This window comes from Phasianus colchicus, chromosome 5 (genome assembly GCF_987193195.1).
Source record: "Phasianus colchicus chromosome 5, bPhaCol1.hap1.1, whole genome shotgun sequence".
Lineage (NCBI taxonomy): Eukaryota > Metazoa > Chordata > Aves > Galliformes > Phasianidae > Phasianus > Phasianus colchicus.
Genome location: NC_143440.1, coordinates 43,215,336 through 43,229,621, shown reverse-complemented (window position 1 = coordinate 43,229,621; position 14,286 = coordinate 43,215,336). Strand labels below are relative to the sequence as shown.

Genomic DNA, 14,286 nt, shown 5'->3' with positions numbered 1-14,286 from the left:
GCAATATAGAACAGACATAAGAATATGAAAAGCTGGTTATTTTATTGTTCTGATCTCAGATTTAATTTTGTTTAAATATTTTTAACCTGAATAACACTTTTTATTCAACTTGCATTTCTCTGTGTTCTGGCCTTATCTGGCCTTTCTCAAGAAATGCTATACAACAGGATAAGCAGGCAACCTCCTCATGTCTACTTATGGTCCTCAAGGCATAGTCTGATCATGCAGTGAATCACCAGACCTATTGTATGTTTTTGCTGTATTTTATGATTGCATTTTATACTGTATTTTTATTTTATATTACATTTATATTTTATAAATATCAATGCAATATATATGTAATCTTACACTGAGAAATAGATTTTGTTACTGAATATCCTTCTCATAGACTGTGACCATGATATTGCCTACAATTCTACTTAAAATCACTAAACAAAAATAAAAGGTTTTTTTGTTTGTTTGTTTGTTTTGTTTTTTAATTGGTTAAAGCCAATTATGCTGGCCACTATTTAGTACCTTAAGAAATGTTTGCACCGAGGTGAACACGTACCTGAACAATTCAGATATTCAGATTTTCTGACTGCACACATTTTACACAATGAGATTTGAAATACATGGTAGATTTAAAAGATATTCTTTATAGTTTTACCACTAAAGTCCTAAGAGTCCTGCATGATCTCTTGATTGGTAAAAGGAGTATCTCTTTGTTTTAAGCTTAAATACTTCATAAATAATACAAGTGAAAACAGAACTAGAGAATTCTTTCTTTCATCTCTCTCCTCATCAGTGCTAAATCTGAGAGTAAAACCTAGGGTTCTTCACTATTTGGAGCATTTATTATTTTTCACTTAGGGAAGTTACGTTTCAGTATGAAAGTGGTGCTTGTAACTACAGGTGGTTACTACTTGGTAGGATGGGACCTGGGCAGCCACAATGACACTGGGTTCTGACAGCTGCTCAGGAAGAATACACATCAAATATGATAAACACAGTATTTCAAGTCGGTTACGACTTTCAAATAACAGTACAAAAAAATCACGTTGTTGAATCTGATTTTACTTGATTCCTGTTTCATTGTTGTCCTTTTCTTCCCCAAGTTTTTGGATTAAGCCTTTAGTTTTGTACAAGGACTATATACCTCCAACCTGCTATTTTACAAGTGTGAAATAATAGCATCTGCAATCAGCCACTAGTAAAAAGGACACCTGAACCTGCAATTTTTTCACTATTATGTTGTAAAATACATCTATTGGTCCTGCTCTTGTTATTTATGTTGTAAACTGACCATGTGTTTTCAAAGAAAAAAAAAGTAAAAAACTAAAAAAAGAAACAAAAAAAATTAGTTGTAACAGTTTTAAGTTTGCATTATAAAGAAAAAAAAAAGGAAAACTAAAAAAAAAATGTAAAAAAACCAAAGCTAGGTACGAGGAGAAAGTCACCATTTTCATTTTTGAAGTGGAAATATTTTTCTGTTCAAGTGTGTCTGAAGATAACCTAGGCTAATTTTTATAGGAGATTATAGAAATGCAAAAGTGGAAACAATATTCCTTTTTATAATAAGTCCCATAAAGCAGCTTCAAATTGAATTTAAAGTCTTTATATACTTTGTGACTTGTTCATTAAGATAAATTGGTGGAGTAGCAGTGATGGAGGTGACAGGCCACTGATGCGTCAGCTAAATATTATTAAGTAGATTACACTTCTTACATATTTTTGTCATTGCTTCCAGAAACTACTTCTATCATGCACTATACGAATAGAAAGGCATGCATAATAACATGCTGAGGTATCTGCTATATGTAATAGCTAAGTAAGTTTAACGTAGATGTGGGTTTATGCCTTTTCTCTTTCAGGCAATATTTTTTTGCCTCCACGCTTAACAAAATTAAAAAGGTTAGGAAAAAAATGATATTAAATTGTCTTGGCTTTGGCTGCTACATTGTTGTGTCTATATATGCATCCTATGGCTGCTCACAAGCACACTTCCACCTACACGTATACATGCAGAGCTAATCACACTGTTTTTAAAATAAATCCTAACTGCCTAACCACAATGGCAACCCTGCCAGATAATTGCTTCATCATATATAAAATACATGGAACAACCCATTATCTTTTGCTTAAAATTAGCATTATTTATACCTGTGACATTTAATATTTTGTTTGTTGGGCTGTGTTTTCTGTATTGTGATTCTGTGACACTTTTAATAGAATTTGAGTTCACAGAGTTCATGATAAATCAAGATCATGAAGTACTGCAGACCAAATTTGCTAATCTGCTCTGGAATGTTGCCTCATCCCATCTGAAAAGTGTATTTGCGCTGAAGACATAACAAAGGGAACTTCTGCTTTCTTTATTTAAAATACTGAGAGTATTTTAACTACCAATCATTCTCGTTTATCATCACTACATTCAGGTGTCAATTTCACAAATGCATATCATCTAGACACTGGTGTTTTTCATTTCACTTTCTCTGCTCAGGGAATAAAAGAAATCAACAAATCGGCTTTTTTATTATTTTTTATTTTTTTATTTTATCTTCCCTCTTGTAAGGCTAGTTCTTTCACTTTAAAATTTGGAATCAGAGTGTATGAGCTAAAGCCAAATCCCACAGTTGGATTGCATTTAAGACTTGTAACAAGTTAATATGCACACTTTCATGCTTATGAAAGAAATAAAGAACGACAGACAAAGGAAGGAATGGGATAAAGAAAAACTGTACTTCTTTAGTTATAGCACAAGTATGTAGATGCGGGCCTTTCTCACGCACACACAAAATAAAATAAAAGGAGAAGATAACATTAACAGTGTTTGGAGAAGCTGAACTGATTTACACTGAACAGAACAAACTCATATTTTGGTGCACACTCCTTAATGTAACCAGCATCAAATTACTTTCTCCAATAATTTTATTTCAATTAGAATTATTATTTTAATTCTATGTTATTACTATTTTAATTCTACAATTATTGCTTATTATTTTAGTTCTACAATTCTATGAATAACATATTCTCATAATGAAGTTCGGGTGCAATCACTAACAAATTCCATTAGTATTATTAATAGAGATATAGCAGAGTCAATAATACAGGTGCACACATGCTCACATTTCCACATTCACACCAGATAAAAAGTTATTGCAAAGGTTTCATGATGTCAGTGAATCAAAAATAAGAAAACATATTTTAACTCCAACTGCCTAGGCACACTCTTTACACAGGTTTGGATTTATTGATCCCATATTTTCTCAGTCATTGCTGAGGATAGAGGAGGTAGTATAATGAGCAATTACAAAATTAACCATAATAATAAAGACAAAATTTCTTGATTTGTATTCCTTTCCTTTAGAAGAAAATTTGAGTAAATAATTATTTAACTAATATTGATGAAATTATTTAATGCTGTCTTAAATTCAAGGATAATCACCCTCACATTAACAACATCAAAGAGTGACAGGGCTATAGAGGCATTATCTGCTCAGGTTCACATTATTTTCAAAATTCTTTCCATTATTGTGTAATTAATTTTTCTCACATAAAATAGGTGCAGCTGTAAATACTCAACATTTCTTCAGAATGTTTCCTTGGCCTTCTGTTTTGGCTGGACCTGCCTTCCTCACACACCCAGCCCATACAACCATCAGTTTGATGGCTGGAGAGTCTGAATGACCAATTGGGCACAGGGTTGTCGCAAGCAGTGCGTGACATGGAGAAGCTCATTAAACAAGTGCTGTAACAGAATGAGGTCAGAGCAAAAGCATGAGGTCTTCTGCTCAGCACATGAGGTCTACACTAAAAGTAATGCCTTTTGTAATGACTTTATTATATTGGCCCACGATATCAGAGACAGATGATGATAATACAGCAGTAGAAGTTGAACATTCCCACTAATATTCCATAACATCTTTTTGCACTGGGACAGGTGGAAGCAGAGGGGCCACCTGACAAAATGGCATCCAACATGGAAATGCATATGAAGAAAAGGCGTGTTATTTGAGTTCTTCCATGTAGAGAAATTCACATCCACTGACATTCATTGATGCTTGCTGAACATTTATGGAGGCCAAACAGTGGATGTGAGCGCACAGAGGTAGTAGGTGGTGCATTTCAGCAGTGAATACAGCAATATGAAAGACAAGCCACGTTCCAGACAGCCATGCAGATTTTTATGAGTGTGGCATGCAGACTCTTGTTTACTGTTGGTGAAAACACATAGTTAATGGCAGCAAAAGTGATGAAAAACAGTGTTTTACAGTTGAGAATTTATTCTATCAAATAATGTTATTGTGTTCCTTGCATCTGTTGTATCTATGGAGATAAGAAACATTCTTTCAGACTGACCTACGTATGATTGTGAGGAACTGAGGGTTCTCATTTAGTTCAGTTTTTCTCATAAATTATAAGCACAACTGATGCCTTTAGAGTACGTGGTTATTAATATCCTAGGGCTTTACTTACAGGTCAGGGCTAGACATCCATCCAAAACACAAATTTCCCTGTGTAGCCTCGATACATCAAGTTCAGTGTTATATTTCTAAGAAAGCCATCTTTAGCAGGGTGGAAGGTAGCTCCTGCCCACAGTGTCTACTGACTACACAGAAAGTATGGAATGCAAAGCAAAGCTGTGTTATTTAAACAAGAGTTAAACTGCAAGTACATTTAAAAAAAATAGTTTCATCTTAAAACCTTAAAAATATCAGATTGTTTTTTTGGAAAACCTATAAAACAGATCTGTACTCTAAAACAATGTCACTATTTTTAGTGACATTCAAGCAAAAAAGAGAACTGGGGAGATCAGTGTCTTCAACACAAGCATTTAAAGTAAAAGGAAGTGAAAAGATCTTGTTGTAAGTGGAAATGTCAGAAAACGTAAAACATAGGAATCTTAGCCAGTTCTGCATATTGTTTTTAATATGTGTTATCACTGGAAACTTGTAGTCCTATAATTGAAAAATTTAAATTACCTGATTTTTTCCTAATTCAGAAAAGAGGAAAAATAAAATGGAATTCCTTTCCACAGAAGGTAGTTAGGGTGAGGAATTAAAAGAAAACAAGGAGTCAAATTTCTGGAGCACAGTACAAATGAGATGATACATACAGAGTTACAGATGGCAGAAAAAATAAAAAAGGAAAATCAATCAATAGAAAACACTATCCCTTATGTCTAAATTATGACTATATTCTTTATTTTCACATCCAAATCCACAGTTTAAAATTAGAGCTAGATCTGAAGTGCTTTAAAAAAGTAGCAAGCTAAACTTTTTCTGTTGAGTATGAATATATTTCCCATCACAGTAATCCTTTTTCAACCTTGCTCTGATTCTATATATAGTGAGTGAGAAATCACATTGCATCTTATACACATGGGCAGGAAGGGGTAGAAAGTGAACATAGTTTATCTATGGCTTAGCTATGCAGTTACAGTAATGTAGTGCTGTACTGTGAATAGACTAAGTAAGCATCCTTCACTTTGTGGAAGATTTTATCTTCATATCCCATTCTGTTGGATTTAAGTTTTATTTCTCAAAGAAGGTTGTCCTACTTGTTGTAAGAAAAATGAATGCCTTATAGTTCATTTCAGTTAATAGTTCTATGGGATATGAAAAAAAACTTTTGAAAAGAGATTTATTCTGTAGTTGGAATGGAAGTAAAATTCTTTGATTTTAATTTTTGGAAGAATATTTTTTTCTTTCCTTAATTCCTAATGAATTAATTTTGGTCTACTTATTGCATAAAATTATAGGTGTATTTGGGAAGTGACAATTCTCTGGTGTAATTGCTGGGAAACTTTATCTCCAAAAAATGTGAAAAAAATTTATTCAATGTAACTCTTGCCAGTGTGGGGTTCTTTTGGCTCCTAATAGTCACAAGCTAAGATATATTCCGAATTCTAAAGCAAGTCATAGCTCTCAACTGACGTTGTTAGATTTATTTTTCATGAAATAGAGAACAAAACAGTAGCTACAGCTTTTAACTACTATCCTAACTCATCCTATGGCGATAGCAGGAAAACAAAAAAAATAACCTCAAAACCAAAACAAACAAAAAAGAAATAAAAACACACTTCCTTTTTTATAATTAAAATTAAGAGATTTTAAGTTGCAGTGATGTTGTCTACATTACTCCTTATATGAAAATATTCATACAGGTATGATGTTCGTTCTGTGTAGTGTAGTCCCCTTTTCAAGGAATATCAGCCTCTCAAGATTCTCATTACATTTCAAGTCTTCCTGCACTAATTTACTATAAGAAATTTATTTTCCCTTTTCCACACAGCCATCCTTCTTGTGAATTAAAAGTAACATCTTAAAGTTATGGTTAATATTTTATGATGACCATTTAATAATTGATATTTAACTATGTCTTTGAACAATGCCAATAACAACATACTGATAAACCCATTTTGTGTCTAAAAAAATGCACACTCTGATTTAAAGGTAAATAACCTTTAAAGATCTTCATGATCTTTAACGGGAATCTTTCCCAAAAATTGTTTCTGCCAAATACATGTTTATCAGTTTTACAGCAATAAAAAAAACTTATTTTCATCATGTTATTCAAGTTGATGTGAAACTCTAAAGGACTCCATTCTCTGACAGACCTGATTAGCTCAAGGGAAGACACTAAGATAGATATAAAAATCTGTGGAGGGGAGGATGTTTAAGTGATCCACCCCCGTGCTCTGAGAGAAAGGTCTATGTGTATCAAAGAAACTCCCTTGCTGTCTGGGCAGTATAGAAGTAAACACAACATCAGACACAAAATATATGGGAAAGAAAAAAGCATTTGGAAACCTGGCACTCAGCAGCGTGAGACTCATCTATTTCTCCCTCTGGATGTGGACGGTTAAAGAATCAGGAAACAAGGATCTCAGAGCTGCCCCAATACCACCATACTAGGATAAATCCTGTCTATATGGGAGAAAAAAAAAAAAAAAAAAAAAAAAAATCAATTATTTTGATCCCTAACTTCATAGGAGTTAACTTAATTCTAACCAGAAAAAAAGTCACATTAAAAATGTTCAGCTATAAAGTTGCTTTACAGTTCTAGTCCTTTAAAATTTATCACATAATTATAAAGTATTTGTGTTACAGCATCACAGTCTCACAGTCTTTCACCACTAAGAACTTCAGCAATTAAGGCATCTGTCACTACTTATAATTCTGGTTTTAAAAACTGACATTCACTTTAAATTTTCTAGGAAATCTTAGGAATGCATTGCTGTATGAAATAGGAAGCTCTATGACAAATTTCTACACGTAGAAAACATAGATGAAAACTTGAAGGTACACTGATAAAATCCATCCGTGGATTCTAAGGGAACTGGTGGATGAAGTTGCCAAGACACTATCCACCGTATCTGAAAGGTCATGGTTGCCTGGTGAAGTCCCCATTGACTGGAAAAGGGGAAATACAACTACCATATTCAAGAAGGGAAAAAGAGAAGATCTGGGGAACTACAGGCCAATCAATCTGCGCTGCAGGACCATGGAGCAGACCCTCCTGAAGGCTCAACTCAGGCATGTGGAAAATGAAGATGAAGTAACTGCTGGCAACCAACACAGCTTTACCAAGGGTTAGTCACGTCTAAGAAACTTGATGGCCTTTTATGATGGAGTGACAGCATCAGAGGATAAAGGAAGAATAACAGACATCATCTATACAAGATATTAGGAAAAAAATTCTTTACAGTGAGGGTGGTAAGACACTGAAAGAGGTTGTCCAGAGAGGTTGTGGATGCTCCACCTGGAAGCATTTGAGGCCAGACTGGATGGGGCTTTGAGCAGTCTGGTCTAATGGGAGGTGCTCATGCCTACAGCAGAGGGTTTGGAACCGGATAATCTTAAAGGTTCCTTCCAACCCAAACCATTCTATGATTCTATGATTTTTCAGCTTTTAGAACAAGCTTTCCAGCATCCATTTGTCTGAAGATGCTGTAATGATCACAGATGCAAAATAATGTGGCTTCTGTTGTTCATTTTTCATGCATATAACTATACCTAATTCACTCCAAAAGTAGTGCCTTCTATTTATTTCCATGGAAACTATAACAGATACAAAGAGGACAAGAACATTATATGATAGAGCAGCGATTTCTCAGTTCCAAAATACTAGTTTTCAAATTGAAACTATCACTGGCTATGCATTTTCACCAGCAACAAACAAGAGCCTGCATGCTACACTCTGCATGGTCATTCAGACCATCTGCTTGGTCTTTCACATCACTATTGCGACTGCTGAAACACACCACCCACTGCCTTAGTATGCTGATATCCACTGTTCAGTTTCCATAAACATTCAGCAAGCTGTCAAACTCAACTGAACAACAGAAAGACTGTGCCTAAAATGCAGACCAAATCCAAGTAGATGATTTGGCAATACATTAGCAACAATTTGTGAGAACTGTGACCATTCAACAAAAATCATGTATACACACACATATGCATGCACAATGCCCTGGGGAAAAGAAAAAAAAAAAAGAAAAAGAAAAGAAAATAGAATAATCCTTCTATGCATAGCCAAACTGTAAAACTCCTGATTTTGCTATATTTACAGCAATAATACTATCCTTACTTTGATACAGCCTGTTCCTGGCAGAGGGCTCAACTCTGTCACAAAGGTATATTTTTGTAGTGCATGGTCTTAAAGACAAAATTTTCTAGAAATAGTAAAATTATACTGAATATTCTTACAAATCAATGGTCGTATTTGAATATTAATTAAAAAAAAAAACAAAAACGTCCTGTTAAGATCTCCTATCCAGAATCTTCCACACCAGCTCTGTTTCAAACGCAGAACTTTCAAGATGAAAGAGTTAAGACTTGACTACAATTAATAGATTTGTAGGCATTTGACTTCACAGTTCAAATACCTTTGTGATAATGCTATGACACACACTGTTACACCCACATTATCACATTGCTTAAGAATGTTAAAGGATTTTTTTTTTTTTAATTATTTCACAAACTCGAATAGGCATTTACACAATAGAATTGTAGAGTTTTATTCAAATGTCTTCTAACCACCCACACAAAAATTTGAATTAAAATGGGTTGAGATCCAGACAGCTTATTTACAAAATATCAAGCCCATGAGATATACACAGATCAAACGCTTTTCTTAAACTAGACATCCAACAAAGACAAGTGATAAAAAGATTCTATTATTCTTCTAAAACACAACCCTGCAGTTATCAAAAGTGACATTACCTGTACAGTAATTAACTCACTTAATTTATTCAAATCAGTTCAAGATTTGCAAATAGGACTAATGTCTGACTAAAAGTGAAGTCCCAGAGGCAAAATGAAATAATAAGAGGCTAAGAAAAAAGTAATAGCTTTACATGAAAAGTTAAAAACTTTCTAGATAACATGTATGACACATTCTTGTAGGAGATTAGAGTTCAGTGTTCTTACTGTTTTCTCCAGACAGTACTAATTTGTTTCCAACTAATAGGAAATGTAGTGTAACTGACTTAACAGGCTGAAGTGGTCACAGGAATATTGTCTCCGCTTGTGATCTTGCCAGAGAAATCTGTTCTTGTTCTGGAAAAAAAAACAACAACAAAAACCCCCAAGTCAGTTGTCTGCTTGCCATATACTTTGTTTTTTCTTTGTCTTTTTTTTTTTTTTTTTTTTTTTTTTTTTTTTCCTTTTAAGAGGATATCATTTGTGAGAACACACATTAACTTAGACATTTCTACAACCACATTGTATACCACTACATCAGAGAGATTTTGAAGTTGCTTTGGTGGAAATAACAATGCAGTAATTGAAGCCTACTAGATTATTGTACTTAAACAATTTGCAACAGCCTCTTGCATGAGAATTATATACTCAGCAAAGATTAATGAACCTGTGTTTTCAGTGTGTATTATTATTATTTTTTTCCTTCTGGCAGTTATTGATGTCCTAATCTTTAATAGGAAAATGTTTTCTCCACTGTTGGAAGAGTAAGTAATTGTTTCCTTATGAGCCTAATCTTTCTGATGCCTTAGCAGTGCTGTGCAAGTCACCCTCAGCAGTGAATGAAAAAAAGCCAAAGAAGATGGGAAGAAAACATTTTCTGTAGGACAATGGTGGATGGCACAGGTGACAATATCGCTTGTTTTTCCAAGTAAAAAATGGAAAATCCTAATTCTCTCTCTTTCTTTCTAAGCTGTAGTCAAAAGATTGGGAAGACGAAGAAATGCTAGCAACTAGAAATGGAAATAACTTTAAGAAAAAATAGCGAAAAGAAAAATAGCAAACTTGCACTCCAGAGAACTCATTGTGAGTCCCCAGCTGTACAGTTATACAGAGCTTGTTATCAAGCTCTTTAACATTACAGTTTTATTTCATAATAAAACTGTTTCTTTATTATTATCATTAGAAGATGAGATTCGATTTTACTATTTTATAGTCTCAATTTTTGTCACTTCTAACATAACTGGGTTTTTTTGCTACCCCGCATCAATCAGTACTCTCAACAAGTGAAAAAGTAACTCCTAGCCTTTATTAAATCTTGGTCTGAGTTGCTAAGAGAAAGTCACTTGACATTCTCAGTTTTCTCAAATTTAAAACAGAATTGTTAAGGGTAATCATCCTATATTAAGTATTCAACTCTCTACCTCCTAAACAGATGCTTCCTAGCTTATAACAGCAAGATCTTGCTTTTTATAAATCATAACTCCTCATTGAAAATGCATTTAGTTACAACATTTCTGGTGCGTACTAGTTAGCACATCACCAGCAGAAACAAACATATACTTTACAAGATACACATAAATAATATATATATTCCTTCAATTTGACATGCTTTCAGCTATATTTCAAATAAATCAAATAATCTTCTTCACATATAAGATTTATGTTAAAAGCCGGCATTGATTTTTTTTATTATTATTATTTTTATTTATTTATTTTTTTTTGCAATTGTACAGAGGACTGGCAAAAATGTAATGCCTGAAAAAATCAAAGTCTTGCTATCAGATTGTATGCTCATTTAGTTTGTTTTTGCTCCTTGATTTTGCAACTCTTGCTAACTGCCTTGCATAGCAGGAAATTCAGATGAAGTCAAAGACTAAGCAAATAAACAAAGCATCTGCTTCAGAGTAAGTACTTCAGTCAGGGCCAAGGTCTGGGTTGCAGGGCAAGTTAGCTAAAATAAAGAAGGTGAAAAATTGTAATAGTTTAAAAATACTTTATATCTGTCCTGTTATAAAGGGTATTTCATTCAGTTGTTAAATCATTCAGTGTTTTGAAAGTTTTTTTTTTTTTTTTTTTAAAAACTTTGTTTTGTTTTCTTTTTGAAAAGTAAAGGAGAAGTGAGAGAAGGAGCTTGCTAGCTTCAGACTCAGTGGAGTAATTCTGTTTTGGGTATATGCAATGTGGTTTCTATTTTATTCAGAAGAGGCCTGAGGCCACAATTTGGCCCCAAGTGATTAGTGACAGATGGTGAATAACAAACTCTAGGCAGACATCAAGGGCATTTGGGTAAGAATCACAGATTCCTGCCCGGGAAGAATCACTTGTTTTGTTATAACTTGTATTTCAGCAATATTTACCTGTTATTTAACCTTATATAGATGCAGAAAACATGAGGGTGGGAAAAATAAACGCAGATGCAGATATCAGTTGTTTATTCTCAGGGCTAGCTGTTGTCATCTGCCTTTAACACAACACGCAATTCAGCTGGACATACGGCCATGACAGAAAAATGACAGAATGATCAGCCCAGAGGATGTTGGAACACAACACAATACCTTTTGCTAAGAAAGACTTTCAGCATGACATTACCTTTGTATGATCACAGAATCACAGAATGTAGTCAGTCTGTTATATTGTGCCAAGATGATAACTTTTAAAAGTAATAGGTGTGGCATACACATATGAACCTGCTTTTAGGTGACCTTTCAAATGCAGGGAATAATTCACAGAGTGCTTATTTTGGAGGAAAATATGTTTACTCTAGGTATTGACTGGAAACAGGTACAAATATTGGTGAAGATGTAATGTTCTCACATACCATCTAATGTTCTATAGGGCTGTGTCATTTGAATAAAATACTGTGCATTCAGGGTAAGGATACCTTGGCAGTTTGCAGTGGGATATTTTCATCTTAAGTCCCAGAAGACTAGCATTCAGTTGACTTTACCTGTTTTGTTCTGTACCCAAAGTACTATTTTTTACACTGATTGCATACTGGTGGATTACAATGCATAATATTGATCTGGAGAATTTCCCCCCCACCCTTTCCCTCAGCTGTCTCTTAGCCTGCAGCTTTGATTTTAAAATTTAAGATGAATGTTAGATATTATTATCTAACAGAAAGGCTTAAAAAAAAAAAAAATCAATTTTATCTCTTGATGCTTCATTCTCTCATCTTCCGGTGCTTGAGCAGTGAGGTTATAACAACTGTCAGCATAAAATCATTTATTAGCTGATGTTATGTCGGCTCCAAGAAGATGAATATATTATAGCATGTACCTTGATGCTCCTGAAATCAACTTTCTGATTAAAGATATGAAACAAGCATGGCAACCAGTCAACTGTTTTTAATGGACTAATAATTTCATAAAACATTTAATTGCAGGAGAGTAATAAGATCTAATCTAAGAAAAATCTGTGTGTAAACCATGCATTTTCAGAGACTGATGCTAATAAAAGATAGTTACTCATTATAATTTATGGATTTTAAGTGACCCGAGCAGATGAAAGTATTCAGTTACAAAAGCTTTTCTTTTTACTCTCCAAACTGTAATGAAATCAAGTGAAGGATTCTCATCTTTATGAAACTTGTTATCAGAAAAGCTTTGATTCATTTTTAGCTTGAATTCTAGATATAGACAAGTTTTCTATTACAATGTATTGATGGGTCATCTAAACATCCTCGTTGGATTTCCATACCTCACAGGATGGCTTGTAACTTGAAAGTAAAAGGCTGCATCTACATCCTGACACCAGGGCAAAATTCAGCTGTAGCGAAGGATTAGTGCCACTATCCTCTGGTCTTTCCTAACTTTTTAAACCTCATTAATCCCATCCTACCATATCCTCTGTAATTCAATTTGTTAAATTGAATTCAACCTTATTCAGTAGTCCAGTAAGTTTTTTGATGTTTGATTATTTTGCACACATAATGCAGATCAGGGTTAAAGTGAGACTGTTCATTACCAGAAGCAACATAGAACTGTTAGTATTTCTTCATCATATTGATGATTCTGTTCTCATATATGATAACAGAATGTACAACACTATCTACATACTATAGATAAAAATGTATCAGAACAAGTTTTTAAGCTCCATCAGTAATATTTATGTAAACCATTATATTTCTAAAGACATCGTACAGGCTATTGAACTACCAAAGAAACTGAGGCAAAAATGAATATAAAATACGTGTCATTCTGATTTATCTTAAAAAAAAAAAAAAAAGAAAGTATAATCAGGGATATTTCAGTTGAATTGTAAAGAATTTTATACCTACTTAAACTTACTGAAGGATACTGTAAATTACAATGCATAAGGAAATCATAAGAAGATTAGTGTTTTATAGGATGGTACCCATAATGCTATAATGCGATAGAAAGTACAGTGATAATAATAGGGTGGCAAAACCTTTGGCTGCAGCAAATGAGGGTGAGTCCAAATACAGCACTGTGCACATGGAAATGAAGAAAACAGAGCTATTTACCTTTAGAAGGCCTCAGGTAGACAGTCATCTCCAACAAGATATTCTTGTTTCCACTACCAGTCCTTAAGTGAGGTCTGGGAAGGGATGGAGCGAGGATCTATGCATGCACCTGAGCTCCTTTGCATTGGCCCTGCCTTCCCACCAGGTGCTCAATCACTGGCTCAAGCCGTGACTTAGCATTTCGTCTACAGTACTAAAGTGATGTTAAGACACTACCTATCTAATTATCTCTTAATCTTCAAACAGAATCCAATCTACTTTTATCAGTTTCAACACTCTTATTAAAAATGAAGCAAATAATGAGATTGGATTAAATGTCATTAAGTGTAAAATAAACTATATATACTTATTTTCATATTTCTTTTTTTCCCCTATGTTTTCCCACTTCTGAGCATTCAAAACCAGTAGAGGAAAGAATAGAGAAAGATATATATATATATATATTTATTTTCGGACAGATGATATATTTAGAGAAAATTACAGAAAAAGTAGTAGTATTTGTAATAAATCAGGACACAAATCATAATGATCTGACTCTCTGTGTAAAAAGTTGTAATGAATTACATACAAAAATACATTGATGTACTTTGTTTTTCTCTTTTGTTTGATTTT

The 14,286-nt window shown here is 33.8% G+C and overlaps 1 long non-coding RNA gene across 1 annotated transcript; it reads right to left on the bottom strand.

The window, feature by feature from the left end:
* Positions 1-3,266: 3,266 nt before the first annotated feature.
* Positions 3,267-13,748, bottom strand: LOC149917886 (uncharacterized). Its single transcript, XR_016467317.1, has 4 exons — positions 13,675-13,748; positions 9,417-9,545; positions 6,795-6,911; positions 3,267-4,196 (listed from the first exon to the last, which is right to left on the bottom strand). It is a non-coding gene; the product is annotated as an uncharacterized LOC149917886 (long non-coding RNA).
* Positions 13,749-14,286: the final 538 nt, after the last annotated feature.